At 45.0% G+C, this 23,977-nt stretch overlaps 1 protein-coding gene across 4 annotated transcripts in view; it reads left to right on the forward strand.

Moving 5' to 3' along the window:
- PRKCD (protein kinase C delta) overlaps positions 1-23,977 on the forward strand; it is a 65,886-nt gene that overhangs the window by 32,360 nt on the left and 9,549 nt on the right. For all 4 annotated transcript variants that reach the window (XM_022572864.3, XM_022572865.3, XM_022572866.3 and 1 more), the window contains one exon: positions 1-23,977. This exon is cut by the window's right edge and continues 7,817 nt beyond it. The gene's annotated coding sequence lies outside the window, so the exon portion shown is untranslated.

Raw genomic sequence — 23,977 nt, forward strand, 5'->3', positions numbered from 1 at the left:
CACCACCAACTGTGCCCATATAAGAACTTAATCCGAACTTCCCTGGTAGTCCAGTGGTTAGGACTCCGTGCTTCCACTGCAAGGCACATGAGTTCAATCCCTGGTTGGGGAACTGAGATTCCACTTGCTGCACAGCGCAGCCAAGAAAAACGCAAAAAGATGAGAATCCACCTGCCAATGCAGGGGACACAGGTTCGAGTCCTGGTCTGGGAAGATCCCACATGCCACGGAGCAACTAAGCCTGTGGGCCACAACTACTGAGCCCGCGCTCTAGAGGCTGCAAGCTACAACTACTCTAGAGCCCATGTGCCACAACTACTGAAGCCCACGCGCCTAGAGCCGGTGCTCCACAACAAGAGAAACCACCACAATGAGAAGCCTGCACACCGCAACAAAGAGTAGCTCCTACTCGCTGTAACTAGAGAAAGCCTGCATGCAGCAATGAAGACCCAACACAACCAAGATAAATAAATAAATTTATTTTTTAAAAAAGGAAATACATTTCACAAGGCTATAGCTGCCACACATAGTGATTCCTCTGATGGATCTGAAAATTGAAAACCTTTTGGAAAAGGTTTACCATCCTAGATGTCATTAAGACATTTGTGATCCATAGAAAGAGGTCAAAATAACATTAAGAAGAGTTTGGAAGAAGTTGATTCCAACCCTCATGGATGACTTTGAGGGGTTCAGGACTTCAGTGGAGGAAGTCACTGCAGATGTGATGGAAATAGCAGAAGAACCAGAGTTAGAAGTAGAGCCTGAAGATGTAACTGAATTGCTGCAATCTCATGATAAAACTTTTAACGAACGAGGAATTGCTTCTTATGAATGAACAAAGAAGGTGGTTTCTTGGGATGGAATCCACTCCTGGTGAAGATGCTTTGAAGATTATTGAAATGACAATAAAGGGTTTAGAATATTACATAAACATAGTTGATAAAGCAGTGGCAGGGCTTGAGAGGATTGACTCCAATTCTGGAAGAACTTCTGTGAGTAAAATGCTATCAAACAGCACTGTGTACTATAGAGAAATCATTCATGAAAGGAAGAGTCATTTGATATGGCAAACTTCATTTTTGTTTTATTTTAAGAAATTGTCACAGCTTCCTCAATCTTCAAGCAACCACCACCTTGATCAGTCAGCAGCCATCAACATCGAGGCAAAACCTTCCACCAGCAAAAAGATTACAACTTGCTGAAGGCTCAGATGATGGTTGGCATTTTTTAGCAATAAAGTACTTTTTAATTAAGGTATGTACATTGCTTTCTAAGACCTAATGTTATTGCACTTAATAGATTACAGTATAGTGTAAACATAACTTATATGTACTGGGAAACCCAAAATTTTTTGTGACTCGTGCTTTATTTCGGTGGTCTGGAACCGAACTCGTAATATTTCTGAGGTACGCGTGTAGCTTTGCTGATGCTTGTGGACTAGGATGATTTCTGTAAGTGCATCCCACGGTCTCAGGACACAGTAGATGCTCAGTAAACAGCAGCCACTGTGACCCCATCCCCTCAAGGGGATGAAACATGCTCAGGATAGCGGGCCTGTCAGCTGCACATCAGAACCCGTGGGCCTTTTGACCAGACTGCAGGAGGGCACCTTGGCAGTTTCAATTAAAACCTAAAATGTGGGAATTCCCTGACAGCCCAGTGATTAGGACTCTGCACTTCTACTGCAGGGGGCACAGGTTCAATCCCTGGTCTGGGAACTAAGACCCTGCAAGCCATGTGGCGTGGAATGAATGAATGAATGAATGAATCCTAAAATGCACCCACCCCATGATCCAGCAATCCCCCTTCCCAAGCAGAGCTACCCAGAGGAGTCTCACCCACAGGCCCCAGGAGGCTGGCCCAGGATGCCCACCACCTCGTGGACTAATTGGGAAAAACTGGAAGCAAGCAGAACACCCAGCACCTGGGGAGGTGGTTAAATACTTTCCTGATGTGGAAAGTGATGCAGGGCCAAGGAATCAAGATGAGCAAGTTAGAGAACCAAAACTTCAGAGCGATTCCACCCTATGGTTCCATGTGCCAGCTCGTGAGGGCACCCAAAGGTGGAATGAAGGATGAATGAGTGAATGAGTGGATGAATGCGTGGGCTGCGCAGACCACAATCCCTTTAAGGCAGTGGCTCTCACAGTCAGCGTGCAAAGCGTACTGATAAGACACATCCTTTATGCCAAGTTCTAGCCAGCAGGTCTCAGCCCTGACTATACATAGGAATCCGATGCCCAGGCTGCCCCGCGTCTAGTTCTAGGTGATCTCTGGAAGGGACCCCACGTTAGTATTGCTAAAGTGCCCCGCAGTCCAACGGGCACCAGGATTGAGAGCCAGTTGGTTGAGATCTGGGAATCTGCATTTTACCCAGTCGTCCTGGTGGAGCAAGGAGATGCGGCTGTGAGCGGGCCACACCCTGGAAGGCGAAGTCGCCAGCCCGTACCGCCCAGCCCCTGTGTGTGGAAGGCTCCACCGCTGGACCCTGGGACCCCTGCGTGAGCGCGCATCACAGGCGGAAGATCGGTGGGCCCTAAGGGAGGGAGCTTGCGGCGGCTCCGGGAAGCTACAGCGCCCTCTGGTGGCCGGCGGGCTTGCAGGCCCAGGGAGGACCGTTTTGTGCCAGGTACAGTGCTCGGTTCCTAACCCACCTCCTGTCATTAGTCCCTGGGGAAATATTCCAGCAAGGAGGTGCCCGAGGACCATTTTGAAGAGATTCAGAGATGTGGAGGTTACACATCTAGACAGCTCCCCTGGCATTAAGAGGGTCTCTGGTCTGCCCCAAATCTCAACCCCATTCCTTAGCATCCATCACACAATTAGAATCCCATTTCCCCAATTTCTTCCTTACTAAGGTGTGAATGACTGATATGAGCTCCCCTCCCCCTGCTCTGGGGGCATGGGTAAGGAGTCGGTAAAACAAGGGTGGCTGCCAATCCTGCCTTATGACATTAGAAGCGACAGGTGACCAAACCCCAGGAACTCAGAAGTCAATGTCCTCCAGCTGGCAGGTGGCACTGGCCCACTGTCCCAGCTGAGGGTTAGGACGTGGTTCAAGAGCAAGACAGCTGTGGCCAACCACAGACCTTTAGAAACCTGCCATCAATAGTATTGGCAAAACCTCTCTGAGCCACTTCCTGGATTTAAATCATGAGTTTCATTTTCATAGGAAAATGAAAAAGGAATGTCTCAAAAATTAAGCCAATTAGACCCACTTTGCATCAATGATAAGTTCAAAATAACTCATTTCACAAAATGCTTGCATTCCATTAAAAATGGATTTTGGGACTTCCCTGGTGGCACAGTGGTTAAGAATCTTCCTGCCAATGCAGGGAACATAGGTTCGAGCCCTGGTCCAGGAAGATCCCACATGCCGCGGAGCAATTAAGCCCACGTGCCACAACTACTGAAGCCCGCGCCTAGAGCCCGTGCTCTGCAACAAGAGAAGCCACCACAGTGAGAAGCCCACGCACCACAACAAAGAGTAGCCCCTGCTCACAGCAACTAGAGACAGCCCGCGTGCAGCAATGAAGACCTAATGCAGCCAAAGATAAATAAATAAAATAAAATAAAATAAAGCTGAAAAGCCCAAAGAGAAGTCAAATCCAGGCCTTTAAAACTGTTGCCTCAGGGCTCTGCAAAACCACAGCAAGAGGCCGCAGAATATAAAACAAAACTGCTGCTGAAAGCATTTCTACGTGAAAACACACCCTCTGCAAAAAAAAAGAAAAAGAAAAAGAAAAGGATCTTGTTAACTTAATTGTTCTTGAGCGCTCTGTTTGGAAACAAGGTATGTTTAAAAAAAGAAAGAAAGATTGTCTTTAAACCCTGGCTCAGGTTTGCAGTAGCTGGATATCAAATGCTCCTTTTTATATTGGACCCATACTCAGACTCACCTAGCGTGGGCCAGGAAATGGCAGCGCTGATGACAAACTATGGGATGCAGACTTGGAGTCAGATCTGGGTCTACACCTGCCTGTCCCATCCCTCCACTCTTACTTGCCCTCTCTGAGCCTCAGTTTCCTCCCCTATAGCTTGGGCATAATAATACCTGCTTTACAGTGTTGTTATGAGGCTGAAGCTTGGAAAACTCTTCATGCAGCCTGGCACACAGTGAGTACTCAGGAAATCTAAGACTATTGTTCTTATTCTTCACTCTGTGGACATCTTCCATGTCTCCAAGCATGTTTGCCTCACAGCAGTGCTGTAGGTACAAGGCATGGCTGGGCCCAGGCTAGTGTCCGGGAATCTTGTAGAAAGGGGACACAATTTTCCTGGTTGGGAATGGAGTGAAGAGCCCTAGACTGCGAGTCAGGAGTAGGTTCCAGACCTAGAAGCAGGGTCCGTCTCCGCTTTCCTTACTGTGGGCTTTGGGCCATCAGCCAACTCCACAGCAGGAAAATGAGAGTCTAAGGCTGATGTGAGTGGCAGGTGGGTCTCATGTGGTTCTAAATTATGAAAAAGAAAAGTTGAATGTCAAATGCCCCAGTTCTTGCTAGGTGGGGTGACGTTCAAGCGTGGGGCAGAGACTCTGCTTAGGACCCGCCCAGAAGTGGAGAGGCAGCACGTCCAAAGGGCTGCCTCTGGAGTGTGGAGTTCCGGAGTTTGGAGAGTTCCTCCTCGTATCCCCGCCCCAACAAACTGCCAGGAAGAAAGAAGTATGAGTCATAGGAAAATGAAAAAGGAATGTCTCAAATCTTGTATGACTCATTATTGATTTCAGAACTTGAGTTGGATTGAAGAATGAGTACAAATAGAGGATTGGTTCAAGATGGCAGAGTAGAAGGACATGCTCTCACTCCCTCTTGCAAGAACGCCAGAATCACAACTAACTGCTGAACAGTCATCGACAGGAAGACACTGGAACTCACCAAAAAAGATACCCCACAGAAGTCCACCCACTGGAGTGAAGGTTCTGAGCCCCACGTCAGGCTTCCCAACCTGGGGGTCCAGCAACGGGAGGAGGAATTCCTAGAGAATCAGACTTTGAAGGCTAGCGGGATTTGATTGCAGGACTTCTACAGGGCTGGGGGAAACAGAGACTCCATTCTTGGAGGGCACACACAAAATAGTGTGCGCATCGGGACACAGGGGAAGGAGCAGTGACCCCATAGGAGACTGAACCAGACCTACCTGCTAGTGTTGGAGGGTCTCCTGCAGAGGCAGGGAGTGGCTGTGTCTCACCGTGAGGACAAGGACACTGGCAGCAGAAGTTCTGGGAAGTACTCCTTGGTGTGAGCCCTCCCAGAGTCGGCCATTAACCCCGCCAAAGAGCCCGGGTAGGCTCCAGTGTTGGGTCGCCTCAGACCAAACAATGAACAGGGAGGGAACCCAGCCCCACCCATCAGCAGACAAGTGGATTAAAGTTTTACTGAGCTCTGCCCACCAGAGCAACAGCCAGCTCTACCCAGCACCAGTCCCTCCCATCAGGAAACTTGCAAAAGCCTCTTAGATAGCCTCATCCACCAGAGGGCAGACAGCAGAAGCAAGAAGAACTACAATCCTGCAGCCTGTGGAACAAAAACCACACTCACAGAAAGATAGACAAGATGAAAAGGCAGAGGGCTCTGTACCACATGAAGGAACAAGATAAAACCCCAGAAAGACAACTAAATGAAGTGGAGATAGGCAACCTTCCAGAAAAAGAATTCAGAATAATGATAGTGAAGATGATCCAGGACCTCGGAAAAAGAATGGAGGCAAAGATCGAGAAGATGCAAGAAGTGTTTAACAAAGAGCTAGAAGAATTAAAGAACAAAGAAACAGAGATGAACAACACAATATCTGAAATGAAAAATACACTAGAAGGAATCAATAGCAGAATAACTGAGGCAGAAGAACAGATAAGTGGCCTGGAAGGCAGAATGGTGGAATTCACTGCTGCAGAACCGAATAAAGAAAAAAGAATGAAAAGAAATGAAGACAGCCTAAGAGACCTCTGGGACAACATTAAACGCAACAACATTTGCATTATAGGGGTCCCAGAAGAAGAGAGAGAGAAAGGACCCGAGAAAATATTTGAAGAGATTACAGTCGAAAACTTCCCTAACGTGGGAAAGGAAATAGTCACCCAAGTCCAGGAAACACAGAGAGTCCCATACAGGATAAACCCAAGGAGAAAAACTGAGACACATAGTAATCAAATTGGCAAAAATTAAAGACAAAGAAAAATTATTGAAAGCAACAAGGGAAAAACGACAAATAACATACAAGGGAACTCCCATAAGGTTAACAGCTGATTTCTCAGCAAAAACTCTACAAGCCAGAAGGGAGTGTCATGATATACTTAAAGTGATGAAAGGGAAGAACCTACAACCAAGATTACTCTCCCCAGCAAGGATCTCATTCAGAATCGATGGAGAAATCAAAAGCTTTACAGACAAGCAAAAGCTAAGAGAATTCAGCACCACCAAAGCAGCTCTACAACAAATGCTAAAGGAACTTCTGTAAGTGGGAAACACAAGAGAAGAAAAGGACCTACAAAAACAAACCCAAAACAATTAAGAAAATGGTAATAGGAACATACATATCGATAATTACCTTAAACATGAATGGATTAAATGCTCCAAACAAAAGACACAGGCTTGCTGAATGGATACAAAAGCAAGACCCATATATATGCTGTCTACAAGAGACCCACTTCAGACATAGGGGCACATTCAGACTGAAAGTGAGGGGATGGAAAAAGATATTCCATGCAAATGGAAATCAAAAGAAAGCTGGAGTAGCAATACTCATATCAGATAAAATAGACTTTAAAATAAAGAATGTTACAAGAGACAAGGAAGGACACTACATAATGATCAAGGGATCAATCGAAGAAGAAGATATAACAATTATAAATGTTATAAATTATTATAAATTATTAATATATATATGCACCCAGCATAGGAGCACCTCAATACATAAGGCAACTGCTAACAGCTCTAAAAGAGGAAATCGACAGTAACACAATAATACTGGGGGACTTAAACACCTCACTTACACCAATGGACAGATCATCCAAACAGAAAATTAATAAGGAAACACAAGTTTTAAATGACACAACAGACTAGATAGATTTAATTGATATTTACAGGACATTCCATCCACAAACAGCAGATTACACTTTCTTCTCAAGTGTGCATGGAACATTCTCCAGGATAGATCACATCTTGTGTTACAAATCAAGCCTCAGTAAATTTAAGAAAATTGAAATCATATCAAGCATCTTTTCTGACCACAGCGCTATGAGATTAGAAATCAATTACAGGGAACTAGAGAAAGCCCGTGTGCAGCAACAAAGACCCAACACAACCAAAAATAAATAAACTAATTAAGTTTTTTAAAAAAGAAACAGAGGGGAGTACAACTGAAACTAACACAGCATTGTAAATCAACTATACTCCAATAAAATTTTTTTAAAAATCAGTTACAGGGAAAAAAACGTAAAAAACACAAACACATGGAGGCTAAACAATACATTACTAAATAACCAAGAGATCACTGAAGAAATCAAAGAAGAAATCAAAAAATACAAATGATAATGAAAACACAATGATCCAAAACCTATGGGATGCAGCGAAAGCAGTTTTAAGAGGGAAGGTTATAGCTATATAAGCCTACCTCAAGAAACAGGAAATATCTCAAATAAACAATCTAACATTACACCTAAAGGAACTAGAGAAAGAAGAGCAAACAAAACCCAAAGTTAGCAGAAGGAAAGAAATCATAAAGATCAGAGCAGAAATAAATGAAATAGAAACAAAGAAAACAACAGCAAAGATCAATAAAACTAAAAGTTGATTCCTCGAGAAGATAAACAAAATTGACAAACCATTAGCCAGACTCATCAAGAAAAAGAGGGAGAGGACTCAAATCAATAAAATTAGAAATGAAAAAGGAAAAGTTACAACAGACACCGCAGAAATACAAAGTGTCTTAAGAGACTACTACAAGCAACTCTATGCCAATAAAATGGACAACCTGGAAGAAATGGACAAATTCTTAGAAAGGTATAATCTTCCAAGACTGAACCAGGAAGAACTAGAAAATATGAACAGACCAATCACAAGTAATGAAATTGAAACTGTGATTAAAAATCTTCCAACAAACAAAAGTCCAGGACCAGATGGCTTCACAGGTGAATTCTATCAAACATTTAGAGAAGAGCTAACACCCATCCTTCTCAAACTCTTCCAAAAAATGGCAGAGGAAGAAACACTCCCAAACTCATTCTATGAGGCCATCACCACACTGATACCAAAACCAGACAAAGATACTACAAAAAAAGAAAACTAGAGACCAATATCACTGATGAATATAGATGCAAAAATCCTCAAAAAAATACTAGCAAACAGAATCCAACAACACATTAAAAGGATCATACACCATGATCAAGTGGGATTTAACCCAGGGATGCAAGGATTCTTCAATATATGCAAATCAAAGGATGTGATACACCATATAAACAAATTAAAGAATAAAAACCACATGATCATCTCAATACATGCAGAAAAAGCTTTTGACAAAATTCAACACCCATTTATGATAAAAACCTCTCCAGAAAGTGGTCATAGAGGGAACCTACCTCAACATAATAAAGGCTATATATGACAAACCCACAGCAAACATCATTCTCAATGGTGAAAAACTGAAAGCATTTCCTCTAAGATCAGGAACAAGACAAGGATGTCCACTCTTGCCACTTTTATTCAACACAGTTTTGGACTTCCTAGCCACGGCAATCAGAGAAGAAATAAAAGGAATCCGAATTGGAAAAGAAGAAGTAAAACTGTCACTGTTTGCAGATGACATGATACTATACATAGAGAATCCTAAAGATGCCACCAGAAAACTACTAGAGCTCATCAATGAATTTGGTATAGTTGCAGGATACAAAATTAATGCACAGAAATCTCTTGCATTCCTATACACTAATGATGAAAAATCTGAAAGAGAAATTAAGGAAACACTCCCATTTACCATTGCCACAAAAATAATAAAATACCTAGGAATAAACCTACCTAGGGAGACAAAAGACCTGTATGCAGAAAACTGTAAGACACTGTTGAAAGAAATTAGAGATGAAACCAAAAGATGGAGAGACATACCATGTTCTTGGATTGGAAGAATCAATATTGTGAAAATGAATATACTACCCAAAGCAATCTACAAATTCAATGCAATCCCTATCAAATTACCAATGGCATTTTTTACAGAACTAGAACAAAAAAATCTTAAAATTTGCATGGACACACAAAAGACCCCGAATAGCCAAAGCAGTCTTGAGGGAAAAAAACGGAGCTGGAGGAATCAGACTCCCTGACTTCAGACTATACGACAAAGCTACAGTAATCAAGACAATATGGTACTGGCACAAAAACAGAAATATAGATCAATGGAACAGGATAGAAAGCTCTGAGATAAACCTACGCACCTATGGTCAACTAATTTATGACAAACGACGCAAGGATATACCATGGAGAAAAGACCATCTCTTCAATAAGTGGTGCTGGGAAAACTGGACAGCTACATGTAAAAGAATGAAATTAGAACACTCCCTAACACGATACACAAAAATAAACTCAAAATGGATTAGAGACCTAAATGTAAGACCGGACACTATAAAACGCTTAGAGGAAAACACAGGAAGAACACTCTTTGACATAAATTACAGCAAGATCTTTTTTGATCCACCTCCTAGAGTAATGGAAATAAAAACAAAAATAAACCAATGGGACCTAATGAAACTTAAAAGCTTTTCCCAAGCAAAGGAAACTACAAACAAGACGAAAAGACAACCCTCAGAATGGGAAAAAATGTTTGCAGACGAATCAACGGACAAAGGATTAATCTCCAAAATATATAAACAGCTCATGCAGCTCAATATTAAAAAAACAAACAACCCAATCCAAAAATGGGCAGAAGACCTAAATAGACATTTCTCCAAAGAAGACATACAGATGGCCAAGAAGCACATGAAAAGCTGCTCAACATCACTAATAATTAGAGAAATGCAAATCAAAACTACGATGAGGTATCACCTCACACCAGTTAGAATGGGCATTATCAGAAAATCTACAAACAACAAATGCTGGAGAGGGTGTGGAGAAAAGGGAACCCTCTTGCACTGTTGATAGGAATGTAAATTGATACAGCCACTGTGGAGAACAGTACGGAGGTTCCCTTAAAAACTAAAAATAGGATTACCATATGATCCAGCAATCCCACTACTGGGCATATACCCAGAGAAAACCGTAATTCAAAAAGACACATGCACCGCAATGTTCACTGGAGCACTATTTACAATAGGCAGGTCATGGAAGCAACCTAAATGCCCATTGACAGATGAATGGATAAAGAAGAGGTGGTACATATATACACTGGAATATAACTCAGCCATAAAAAGGAACAAAACTGGGTCATTTGTAGAGATGTGGATGAATCTAGAGACTGTCATACAGAGTGAAGTAAGTCAGAAAAGGAAAAACAAATATTGCATATTACTGCATATATGTGGAACCTAGAAAAATGGTACAGATGAACCGGTTTGGAGGGCAGATATAGAGACACAGAAGTAGAGAAAAAATGTATGGACACCAAGGGGGGAAAGCGGCAGGGGAGTGAGGGTGGTGGTGTGATGAATTGGGAGATTGGGATTGACATGTATACACTGATGTGTATAAAATGGATGACTAATAAGAACCTGCTGTATAAAAAAATAAATAAAAGAAAATTCAAAAAAAAAAAAGCCCCAGTTCTTGGAAAAAACTAAAATCAAATGACATGAAAGGTAGTAATTCCCACTGTCACAAAATTCCATTGCAAGTTGCCACAGCAGCAGAAGGAGCGACAGATGCCTGGAGGTCTCCCTTTCTCCACCCCCTCTTGTTTGGTCTTAGGGCCACACTAAAACCTCTCCCTCACTCCTCAGGACCTTGCCCAGCATGTTCCAGAGGCAGAGCTGGAGAGCCTCCTGGGAGCCCCCAAATCACGTCCAGGATGCAGATACACAGGTTGGGCTGATGTTTCTTGAGCAGCTACTAAGGTCAGATCCTGCATTGGAGGCTTTTCTAGTGTATTTGTGGTCATGTCTCTGAAATGAAGGCTGGACTCGTCAATTCACTCTGTGAGCATTTAGTAAGCACTGACTGCATGTCAGGGCTCTGCAGGATGGTGGGAAACTGTGCAAATGAGGAACAGGCTTGTGGTCTCCTGGGGGAGGCAGGTCTGTAAGCAAATTACAGTACAGGGGAGGGTGGGGGTCAGGGTGTCCGCTGGGGCTGTGGGTGGACAGAGGAAGTACCGGCTCTTCCTGGGAGGGCAACAGGGACTGGAAAGGCCTCCTGGAAGAGGAGACATTTAATCCTGAGATCCAAAGAATGAGTAGGTCCCACTGTCGGACCTACAACACTTTTAAAGTCTGCTAATACCAAGTTTTGCTGAGATGCAAAGCTGCAGGTCCCTGTTAGCAATCGTGGGAACGTAATTGGCCTCATTCCCCCAGAAGGCAACTTGGCACCCTTTGGGACTGCTGAAGACCCAGCCTTCTTGCTGGAGAAAGTCTTGGTCGCGACACTGCGAGCCACACAGGTAAGATTGTTCATTGCCACACTGTAAAGTGCAAAATTGGAAACAACCGAATGTCCACACAGGAGACTAAATGGAGAAGTGGAGGTGAGTTCGTGCAGTGGGTATGGAGCCTCTGCCTTCACAGTGGACAGGGCTGCCAGCTTCAACACCGACTGACTCTCAAACCCACGTTAAGAGGAAATGTGGAAGAATATGTGTGGGGTGATGAAATAGGGCAGCACAGAGCTGCACGAGCTCAGGGATGCAAGCTTCTGTGTGAAGCGCCCAGAACTCCAGGAGTCAGAGGGTGCAACCAGGACGCAGGATGCTGGGTCCTCTGAAGGGTAGGGGTGGGGGGAGACCTGGGCTCCAGAGACTACCGAAGGGCTTGGCTTCTGTCTGTAATGCTTTACCTCTTTCAAAAAAATTTTGAAGCATGGACAGAAAACCATCAGAGGTTCATAGAGCTTGGTGGAGGGTCTGCAGATGTTTGTTTTATTCTCTGTGCTTTATGCTCAAAACGTTTCATAATTTTTAAAAGTATGTTTTTAAAGAACAGGTAGGTGTTCTGTCTCTTGACCTGACTGCCGGTTACCCAGGTGTCCCTTTCTAGTGATTTGTTACACTGTACATTTGTGCTATGTGCTTTTCTTTACGGAGGTGACATTTCACAGTTTTTTAGAAATTAAAAAGAATGAGTAGGCAACAGGGTGGGGTCGCGGAAGCGGTCCCAGGCAGAGGAACTGGCAGAGCCAAGGCCTGGGCGCCGGGCAGGGCCCTGGAGTCCCGCCCTAAGGATGCGTGGTCCCCTGAGCACAGCCCTGCTCCCAGCCCCCACCCGTGGGTGGTCGGGCTCTCTGCACTGGGGGGCCAGGCTGGCAGAAAGTGAGCGCTCAGGCAGGGGCGCCAGCTGGAGTGAGAGGACAGGCTTGACGAAAGGTTTAATCCCCGCCTGGTGTGTTAAGAGGTGGGCGTGCGGCCCGCAGGTGTGGGTTATCATGACCTTGGCATTACTTGTTGGAGGCTGCGGGCGGGCTGCAGCTGAGCTAGTGCGGGAGCTCGTGGCGGGGGCGTGGCGGCCCGGCGGAGCTGCGGAGAGAGTGATGCGGACCGCTGGGCCCGCGAGGTTCCGCTGACTGCAGCCTGCACCAGCTCGGTAAGATTTTCTGGGGCTTTGGGAAGGTTGGGGGAGACGCAGCACGGGCAAGTGTGGTGGGATAGTTGCGCTTTCCCAAGGGAAGCAGAAAACAAGCTTCAAGGGTTGTTTTTTTTAAACTCTCCGGCGTTCTTTCTGCATCAGAGATGGGAAGTCAGGGTCCGTGGGGCTGGCGTTCGCTGTGAGGTGCTCGGCCTGCGCAGGGATGGAGAGGCACTGACATCAGGCGAAATGTGGGTGATTTATCTGACAAGTAATCTTATTAAGAAAGCTCGTAAAGGGACTTCCCTGGTGGTCCAATGGGTGAGACTCCGTGCTTCCACTGCAGGGGGCCCGGTTGGATCCCTGCTTGGGGAGCTAAGATCCCACAAGCCCTGTGGCCCACCAAAAAAAAAAAAAAAAAAGAAACAAAGCTCTTAAAGAAAAGTGTAGAGATAAAATTGCCACCCTTTGTACCTCGCACCCTCATTTCCTCTGCATTCTTCCAGAGGGAACCAGCACCTGGTTTTAGTGTGTGGACCATTTCTCTGTACCATAGGCAACCCTGAGCATAGTCTAGAGAATTTTTTTTTATTTTGCTTTAATTAGTTAATTTATTTTTGGCTGTGTTGGGTCTTTGTTGCTGCGTGTGGGCTTTCTGTAGTTGTGGCGAGTGGGGGCTGCTCTTCGTTGCATTGCGCGGGCTTATTGCTGTGGCTTCTCTTGTTGCGGAGCACGGGCTTTAGGTGTGCAGGCTTCAGTAGTTGTGGCTCACGGTCTCTAGAGCGCAGGCTCAGTGGTTGTGGCGCACGGGCTTAGTTGCTCCGCGGCATGTGGAATCTTCCCGGACCAGGGCTCAAACCCGTGTCCCCTGAATTGGCAGGCAGATTCTTAACCACTGCGCCACCAGGGAAGTCCCTAGAGAATTGTTTTGCATGTTTTTAAACTTAATTATAAACAGTGTCTGTGCACAGGAGGATCCTTCTGCCGCCTGATTGCCCACCCCGCCAACCCACGCATGTTTTTGAAATTGACCTTTACTAAGCCCTGTAGCTCAAGTGTATTTCCTTCCTTTTGTGAGAGCTTTGAGATATAATTCATATACCATTCACCCATTCAAAGTGTACAATTCAATGGTTTTCAGTATGTGCATAGTCGTACAATCATTACCGCAATCAATTTCAGAACAGTTTCATCACCCAGAAAAGAAACTCCATACCCTTTAGCCTTCAGCCTCCCACTTCCCCCATATCCCCAGCTCTTGGCAACCACTAATCTGCTTTCTGACTGTATAGATTTGCCTATTCAGGATGTGTCATATAAATAGAATCATACAATATATAATCTTTTGTGACTGCTTAAGGAATCCCCATCAGGGTTGTATGATATCCCATCATATATATTGACCACACTTTATCCAAATAAATGATGTAGAATCCTGCTTTTATCCTGCCAAATGGAGTAGAAGGGACTATATTTACCTTCCTGTCCTGCCTGAGGAAAAAGGAAAAAAAACAAAAAACAAAACCAAAGACAAGATAAAATCAATGAAACAACAGTTCTCAAGATTCTGGACATGAGGTAACAAAGGGCAGTGTTCCCTGAGAGATGGTAAACATGGGAGGTGAACCCCATGTTTGCCCAGCTTACTGCCTGGAGACAGTCTCCAGGCTGAGGCTTAGGGAGGGGAAACCAGGCGGTGCCCCGTGGACTCCCCAAGCTGAGAAGATGAAACTGGGAAATCAGGCATGCCAAGGGGGCTGGAATTCAGAATGTAGCCTATTGGAGATGAGAGAGAAAGGCCCAGAGGTCTGCAGAGAATCCTTCTGGAGTACTTGGCTAAGCACTCATCAGGGCATGTGTGTGAGGAAATGCTCCAAGGTGAGAAAGGATTATCTGAGTGGATAAAAGGGAGCAATCCTTAGAACTCACACGGTGTTGGGAACAGTGGCTATTCTCAGAAGCCATACTGGAAAACCTCATGATTCAGGGTCATTATGTAGAGTACCCAGAGTTCACCACATCCTAGAAAAAAGCTTATTTATGGGAATATAAAAAGTATCCAGCAACCAATCACATAAAATCCACAATGTCTGGTATCCAATCAAAAATTACCAGGCATGGAGACTTGCCTGGTGGTGCAGTGGTTAAGAATCCGCCTGTGAATGCAGGGGACATGGGTTCAAGCCCTGGTCCGGGAAGATCCCACATGCCGTGGAGCCACTAAGCCTGGTGCCACAACTACTAAGCCTGCGCTCTAGACCCCTCAAGCCACAACTACTGAACCCGCGTGCCATAACTACTGAAGCCCGTGTGCCTAAAGCCCGTGCTCTGCAACAAGAGAAGCCACTGCAATGAGAAGCCCGCACACTGCAATGAAGAATAACCCCCACCCACCGCAACTAGAGAAAGCCTGCGCACAGCAACGAAGACCCAATGCAACCAAAAATAAATAAATTAATAAAAAAAAAATTACCTGGCATGAAAAGAAACAGGAAAAATACCAATTGAAACTGACCCAGAACCAACACACATATTAGGATTTGCAGACAAGGACATTAAAACTAGTTATTAACTAAATAATTATTATAACTATTCCATATTTCAAAATGTTAAGTAAAGGATGAATAGGCAAAGCACAACAAATGTTTAGGGCAGTAAGTAAAACTATTCTATATGTTAATGTATTGATACATGTCATTATACACTTGTCCAAACTCATAGAATGTATAACGCCAAGAGTGAACCCTAATGTGAATGTGGGCTTTGGGTGATAATGATGTGTCAATATAGGTTCATATCAATTGTAACAGTTGTACCACTCTGGTGGGGGATGTCAATAGCTGGGGAGGCTATGCATGTGTTGGGGTAGGGAGTATATGGGAGCTCTACCTTCCACTCAGTTTTCCTTGTGAACCTAAAACTGCTTTTAAAAATGAAGACTATTTAAAAAAAATAGAAATATAGAAGATACAAAAAAAGACCCCAATTGCACAATGATGTCTGAGATTTTAAAATATGCTGACTGGGATTCACAGCAGATTAGACATAGCAGATAAAAATTTAAAGACATAGCAACAGAAAGTATCCACAATGAAACCCAGAGTGGGGGAAAAATTAACAGCACCAGTTAAGTCATGGTACAACCTCAAGCAATCTAATCTATATCGAAGTGGAATTTCTGAAGGATAAGGGGATGATGGTACAGGAAAAATATTGGAAGAAGTAATGGCAGACAATTTTCTAGACTTGATGAAAACTATAAATCCATAGCTCCAAGAAGCTCAATGAATCCCAAGCACAACAGACACAAGGAAAATACACCAAAGCACATCATAATTAAATTGCTAAAAAGCAGTGATAAAGAGAAAATCTTAAATATATCCAAAGAAAAAAGTCATGTTACAGGCAGAGGAACAAAAAAAAATAAGGATGACAACAGATTTCTCTTTGGAAACAAGGCAAGTGAGGAGACAAGGGGGCAAGCCTTTAAAATACTGAAAGACACACACACACACTCAGAATTCTGTGGCCAGCAAGGGTGTCAAGAGTTTTTCAGACATCCAAAGCTAAAATAATTCATCTCCAGCATTTACAGAAAATGTTAAAAGAGGTCCATCAAGCAGAAGGAAAATTATTCCAGCTGGAAACAGGGATCTACACAAAGGAACAAAGCATACCAGAAATACAAACAGTATGGATGACTTGGTATAGTCATGAAGCTTTGGTGAACTGTTTTCTGGAATTGCACATGCAGGGCAATTCGTTCCAGAGGTGACATGATTTAACATTTTTTTATAAAAATGTCCTTATTCCTCTAGGGGTGGACGCAAGGCAGGAAAACTGTTTCTGCAGATAACGAAGGGCAGGAAATGAGCAGTGCATCTACATACACCTTTCCCAACCACCACAGTGAAGTTTTTCTCAGGTTAATTGTACTCTTTTGCTACTCATTTCTCATTTACCCACTTTGTTGGACAGCTATTCATGTGCCATCTGCCCCATGCACAACACTGCAACTGGCTATGTGGAGAAAAAGACGAACCAGAAAATTACCCAGGTTTTAAGGATTTCACAGTCTAGAACCAATTGCCATAATAGCAAGTAATAAATACAACTGCCTGATGAGAGGAAGAAATATAGAAGAGGCAGGGAGGGATTCCTCCCAACCAGAGATCTAAGGAAGGCCACTTCCTAGGTAACCCTCCAAAGCGTGAGAATTTAGAAATATTTAGTTAAGAAAGGCTGCAGCGTATCTGTCAAGTGTTGGCAGCTTCTGATGAAAATATAAAATTTCTCCTCCTGCTTCATGCCCCTGCCTTCTGTTACTCTACTGTGTTTGAAACTGGAGGAGCGTGGAGAGGGAGGGGGAGGGGGAGAGACACAGAATGGATGGTGAAGCAGCAAAGTGGAGGAAGATAGTTTTCACCACCAGAATATCTCGATGATCTCCAAACGCCGCTGGTAGCAGGGTGAGTGGCCTTGGAAATTACGACTCTACTTTGGGCTTGCTTGCAGATTTCTCAGGTGTGTAGGGGGTGTGAACAGAAAGACGACCTGTTGGTTTGGGAGCTTTGGAATCTGTGGAGAAGTGTGATTAATTTTTCAAGCACTCTATGCGTTGATATCCTTTTTGTTTTCTCTTGGTTTAGTGGACCCTTTCTTGAGAATTTCAGCCCATCTTGTCTTTGGTAAGGAAAGCCACAGAAAGGTGATATTCTGGGCCTGGGACTTGACGTGTGTGTGGAAATCTCCCATTCTGTTCATTAGCCAGGTTTGGGGAATCACTGGCCCAGAGGACATGAATTAGGGCTGGTCCAGCTTTGGATTCCTCTTTTCACAGGACCCGGGCCATGGAAAACATTCAATAAAATATTGGTTGGAGAAGGGAAAAAAAAGAAGTTCCTCTTCCTGTGAAAGTGAAATTGGAAGTCTTTTCGGGCATAGTTGAGATCCAGATTACTGACGTTAGCATTCAAGGCTGCATCCTTCCTCCCCCAGCCCCCCACCGCGTGTGCCCTCTAGTGACACTAGGCATGGGCTAGTGCACAGATAGGCTGTGCCTTCCTTCTGAGAGGCCTCTGCCCCCCAGCCCAAGCTTTCTCTTCCTCCTCCTCAGTCCCCCCGTTTTCTTCCTGTTGTCAAACTGCCTTGTGTTTTTCTCAGCACTAAGTGATCGGCACCAGCGCAGCCTGGGGAGGGGGTGGGAGAGAGAAGAGGAAGTGGGAGAGACCATGGAGGAAGTGACAGAAGCTCGGCCGCCGGGGCTGGCACTGGAGAGACAGGGGGAGATGGTTTGAGGTGAGGCTGCAGCAGGGCAGGAAGAGGCCATTCAGGGCTTCATCCAGTGGGAGTCATGAGGGAGGGGATGTGCTTGAACAGTAAGTGCTTGTGTCAGGTTCTAGAGGATTCCCTTGGGCTGCTGTGTAGAGAATGAGCTGGGGGGAGGGGCAGAAGTCAGAAGGCATCTGGAGGCCGTTGGCTGTGCTCTGTATAAGAAGAGGTGATGGGGACTTCCCTCGGGTGCAGTGGTTAAGAATCTGCCTGCCAGCACAGGGGACTTGGGTTCGAGCCCTGGGCCAGGAAGATCCCACATGCAGCGGGGCAGCCAAGCCTGTGAGCCACAACTACTGAGCGCGCGCACCACAGCTACTGAAACCCGCATGCCTAGAGCCCATGCTCCGCAACAAGAGAAGCCACCGCAATGAGAAGCCCGCGCACCGCAACAAAGAGTGGCACCCGCTCGTCACAACTAGAGAAAGCCCGCACGCAGCAACGAAGACCCAGCGCAGCCAAAAATAAATAAATAGATTTATTAAAAAAAAGAAAAAGAAGAAGAAGAGGTGATGGAGGTCTGGACCAGGATGAAGGCAGAAGCTGGCATATTTGGGATCATTTAGGAAGCAAAATCCATGGGGCCTGGGGTTACTGGGAGAGAACCCTGTCCAGTCCCACGAGCGGAGCGGGGGTGAGTAATTGCCCAAAACTTCCTCTTCATCCCAGCATGCATCTTGCAATTTCAGTGCTGTGTGACTACTGGGAGTCATTGCTGCAGCCCAGGGTCTCTGGTCCATGAGTCAGCTCCTCCCTAGTCCTTACAGGTGGAGGTACAGGCTACTCCTCCACATGGGCCACTTTTTCCTACAAAGTGATGTGACTTGGGCCTCTGAGGTGATGGAGAGACAGGCTCTTTGCTGAGGTCTGTGTTCCTGGGATCAGCTAAAATGAAATTCCTGGTGGGTCTAAACTTCAGCGCCCCTCACCCCCAGCCTGGTGGACCTGGGCTCAAGCACATGCAGAGGCCCTGGCTTGTGTCCAAATACCTCTTGTAAGGATAGAGCTGCTCATCCAGTTCTGAGCTGTGTGATGGTTTTCTTCATCTTTTGAGCTTGGAGGAGCAGAGGTGGAAACTTCTTGAATTTAAGGTGCAGAGTATGGTTAGGAAGTTTTTGTTAAAACTCTGATCAGCTGCCTCCTACCCCCATGAAAATATGAGAAAAACATTTATTGCATGTTCAGATCTGAGGTCACTGAAGGCAACATAAAAATGGGCCATGTATGACTTGGGTACTAATAAACTCACCCTTTGTCCTTTGAGGAGTACTGAGGTAGAAAGAGACATTTTCTGGGGAAAAACATTTGTCGATGTTGGAAACTCTGTTGCTCTTTTTTTGTGGTGAGATGGGGATAAAGGCTGGGGGCTCTGGGCTTCCTCCACCCTGGCTTGGGTGTGTGTAGGGAGGTGGTCAGTGATCTGTAGATGAATTTCTGCTCCCTTTTTAAAGAACCTTCCCTCCTCTTCCCCTTTAAATCCCAGATATTTTCCTTTTTCTCTTAAACTTCAAGTTCTAATGTCCAGATGAGTGTTCCCCTGGGAGATGATGGGTGAACCATGAACTGGGTAGATTTGGGGGCTGCTATGCACTGAACTGTGTTGCTCCCAAATTCATAGGTTAAAGCCCTAACCCCCAATGTGACCATATTTGGAGATGGAGACTCTAAGGAGGTATTTAAGGTTAAATGAGGTCATGTGGGTGGAACCCTGACCAGATAGGGTTAGTGTCCTCTTACTTAGAGACACCAAGGGCACTGTCTGTCTCCACTGGCACAGGGAGGAAAGGCCATGTGAGGACATCTATAAGCCACAGTGTAGGCCCTCACAAGAAACCGGATTGGCCGGCACCTTGATCTTGGACTTCCAGCCTTCAGAACAGTGAGAAATAAGTTTCTGTTGTTTAAGCCACCCAGCCTGAGGAATTTTGTTATGCAGCCCGAGCTAAGACCGGGGCTTCGGCAGCTTTGGGGTCCTCCTTTTTTTTTAAATTTATTTATTTATTTATTTATTTATGGCTGCATTGGGTCTTCGTTGCTGTGCACAGGATTTCTCTAGTTGTGGCGAGTGGGGGCTACTCTTTGTTGCGGTGCATGGGCTTCTCATTGCTGTGGCTTCTCTTGCTGCGGAGCACGGGTTCTAGGTGCGCGGGCTTCAGTAGTTGTGGCTCACGGGCTCTAGAGCGCAGGCTCAGTAGTTGTGCCACACGGGCTTAGCTGCTCCACGGCATGTGGGATCTTCCCAGACCAGGGCTGGAACCCGTGTCCCCTGCATTGGCAGGCGGATTCTTAACCACTGCGCCACCAGGGAAGCCCTGGGGTCCTCCTTAATGATGACGTTGTCCCTCCCCGTTCCCAGATGGGTGGGAGCAGGACATCTCCTGGCTCAGGCTTAGGCTCTAGAGGCAGTAGCAAGACACCTGACCCCGAGGACCCTGTCCTGCCTTGCCAGCTTGACCAAAGGCTCACTCTCCCCAAGGCTGCGCCTGACCTAGAGTGAGTCAGCACCAAGCCCAGCACCAATGCAGACCCTGTGCCTCCATCCAGGACACAACTCGAAGGAGACACTTTCCTTCTCTTGCCCTTAGGGCCACATCTGCATGACCCCCTTTCTCTAGAGTGGATAGTGGGGGCACAAGACCTGGTTTGGCGGGTCTCAGTGGCCCCCACTGAGCCACTACTTGGGGGAGGAGCCTTGTAGTTCACACCCTTTTATTGCCTCATCCTTTCCCACTGTTTGCCCTTATGTATTTTGTTTAACATCTTTATTGGAGTATAATTGCTTTACAATGGTGTGTTTGTTTCTGCCTTATAACAAAGTGGATCAGCTACACATATACATCTATCCCCATATCTCTTCCCTCTTGCATCTCCCTCCCTCCCACCCTCCCTATCCCACCCCTCTAGGTGGTCACAAAGCACCAAGCTGATCTCCCTGTGCTATGCAGCTGCTTCCCAGTAGCTATCGGTTTTACATTTGGTAGTGTATATATGTACATGCCACTCTCCCACTTTACCCATCCCCCTCCCCGTGTCCTCAAGTCCATTCTCTAGTAGGTCTGCGTCTTTATTCCCATCCTGCCCCTAGGTTCTTCATGACATTTTTTTTTTTTTTTTTTAGATTCCATATATATGTGTTAGCATACGGTATTTGTTTTTCTTTTTCTGACTTACTTCACTCTGTATGACAGACTCTAGGTCCATCCACCTCACTACAAATAACTCAGTTTCGTTTCATTTTATGGCTGAGTAATATTCCATTGTATATATGTGCCACATCTTCTTTATCCATTCATCTGTCGATGGACACTTAGGTTGCTTCCATGTCCTGGCTGTTGTAAATAGAGCTGCAATGAACATCGTGGTACATGACTCTTTATGAATTATGGTTTTCTCAGGGTATATGCCCAGTAGTGGGATTGCTGGGTCGTATGGTAGTTCTACTTGTAGTTTTTTAAGGAACTTCCATACTGTTCTCCATAGTGGCTGTATCAATTTACATTCCCACCAACAGTGCAAGAGGGTTCCCTTTTCTCCACACCCACTCCAGCATTTATTGTTTGTAGATTTTTTGATGATGGCCATTCTGACTGCTGTGAGGTAATACCTCACTGTAGTTTTGATTTGCATTTCTCTAATGATTAGTGATATTCAGCATCCATTCATGTGTTTGTTGGCAATCTGTATATCTTCTTTGGAGAAATATCTAGGTCTTCTGCCCATTTTTGGATTGGGTTGTTTGTTTTTTTGATATTGAGCTGCATGAGCTGCTTGTAAATTTTGGAGATTAATCCTTTGTCAGTTGCTTCATTTGCAAATATTTTTTCCCATTCTGAGGATTGTCTTTTTGTCTTGTTTATGGTTTCCTTTGCTGTGCAAAAGGTTTTAAATTTCATTAAGTCCCATTTGTTTATTTTTGTTTTTATTTCCATTTCTCTAGGAGGTGGGTCAAAAAGGATCTTGCTGTGATTTATGTTGAAGAGTGTTTTGCCTATATTTTCCTCTAAGAGTTTTATAGTGTCTGGCCTTACATTTAGGTCTTTAATCCATTTTGAGTTTATTTTTGTGTATGGTGTTGGGGAGTGTTCTAACTTCATTCTTTTACATGTAGCTGTCCAGTTTTCCCAGCACCACTTATTGAACATGCTGTCGTTTCTCCATTGTGTGCTCTTGCCTCCTTTATCAAAAATAAGGTGACCATATGTGCGTGGGTTTATCTCTGGGCTTTCTATCGTGTTCCGTTGATCTATATTTCTGTTTTTGTGCCAGTACCAAACTGTCTTGGTTACTGTAGCTTTGTAGTATAGTCTGAAGTCAGGGAGCCTGCTTCCCCCAGCTCCGTTTTTCTTTCTCCAGATTGCTTTGGCTATTCAGGGTCTTTTGTGTTTCCATACAAATTGTGAAATTTTTTGTTCTAGTTCTGTGAAAAATGCCAGTGGTAGTTTGATAGGGATTGCATTGAATCTGTAGATTGCTTTGGGTAGTAGAGTCATTTTCACAATGTTGATTCTTCCAATCCAAGAACATGTTACGTCTCTCCATCTGTTTGTATCATCTTTAATTTCTTTCATCAGTGTCTTTTTTTAAAAAATAAATTTATTTATTTATTTTTGCCACGTTGGGTCTTCGTTGCTGCACGCGGGCTTTCTCTAGTTGCAGCAAGCGGGGGCTACTCTTTGTTGTGGTGCATGGGCTTCTCATCGCGGTGGCTTCTCTTGTTGTGGAGCACAGGCTCTAGGTGTGCGGGCTTCAGTAGTTGTGGCTCGCAGGCTCTAGAGCGCAGGCTCAGTAGTTGTGGCGCACGGACTTAGTTGCTTTGTGGCATGTGGGATCTTCCTGGACCAGGGCTTGAACCTGTGTCCCTTGCATTGGCAGGCGGATTCTTAACCACTGTGCCACCAGGGAAGCCCCATCACTGTCTTATAGTTTTCTGCATACAGGTCTTTTGTCTCCTTAGATAGGTTTATTCCTAGGTATTTTATTCTTTTTGTTGCAATGGTAAATGGGAGTGTTTCCTTAATTTCTCTTTCAGATTTTTCATCATTAGTGTATAGGAATGCAAGAGATTTCTGTGCATTTATTTTGTATCCTGCTACTCAACCAAATTCATTGATTAGCTCTAGTAGTTTTCTGGTAGCATCTTTAGGATTCTCTATGTATAGTATCATGTCATCTGCAAACAGTGACAGCTTTACTTCTTCTTTTCCAATTTGGATTCCTTTTATTTCTTTTTCTTCTCTGATTGCTGTGGCTAAAACTTCCAAAACAATGTTGAATAATAGTGGTGAGAGTGGGCAGCCTGTCTTTGCCCTTATGTATTTTCCCAGATTCATACTTCAAATCCCCATGTCTGTAACACCCAGATCCCCAAGAGTTAGTGATTTCTGGAATCCTGCCCAGAGCACTTGCCAGTGTCCCCTTGCTCTTCTGTTACCTCTCCCCCCACCCCGAAGGGGACAGAAGAGCACAGGGGAGCCCCAGGCAGGGACTCATCTTGGGGAGGAGGGCTGGAACCTGTCTCTGAAATGCTTTAATTATTAAAGTAATACCCACCCCCAAAACCGATTGTCCCGGAGGCTGGGAAGGACAGGCTATTTTAGGTGGCAGCTTTCTTTGTGGCAGAACCTGGATCCCCCTACACACAACATCCGGGGAGGGGATCTTTGGTGAGATGAGGGAACGGTTGTGACCCCAGCTCTGCTGCAAGAGGCATCTGTGTGGATCTCCACACGGAGATCCTGGAAGCACAGATGTCCTCACTGGGAGAGAAAGGAGCATTTGGTCCCCGGCTGCAGTGAGACACCTCACATTCTGCCCCCCCTGTCCTTACCACAGAAAGGACAAGAAGTGAAGGCCTTCAAGTCCTATGAAAAAGACAGGAACTGGTGAAATCTGAGTAAGGTTTGTGGTCACCTGAGACGTTGTACAAACGTGCATGTCCTGGTCTTGGTGATG

This window comes from Delphinapterus leucas, chromosome 10, assembly GCF_059928025.1.
Source record: "Delphinapterus leucas isolate spDelLeu-1000000601 "Yukka" chromosome 10, BTC_Dleu_Yukka2, whole genome shotgun sequence".
Taxonomy (NCBI): Eukaryota; Metazoa; Chordata; class Mammalia; order Artiodactyla; family Monodontidae; genus Delphinapterus; species Delphinapterus leucas.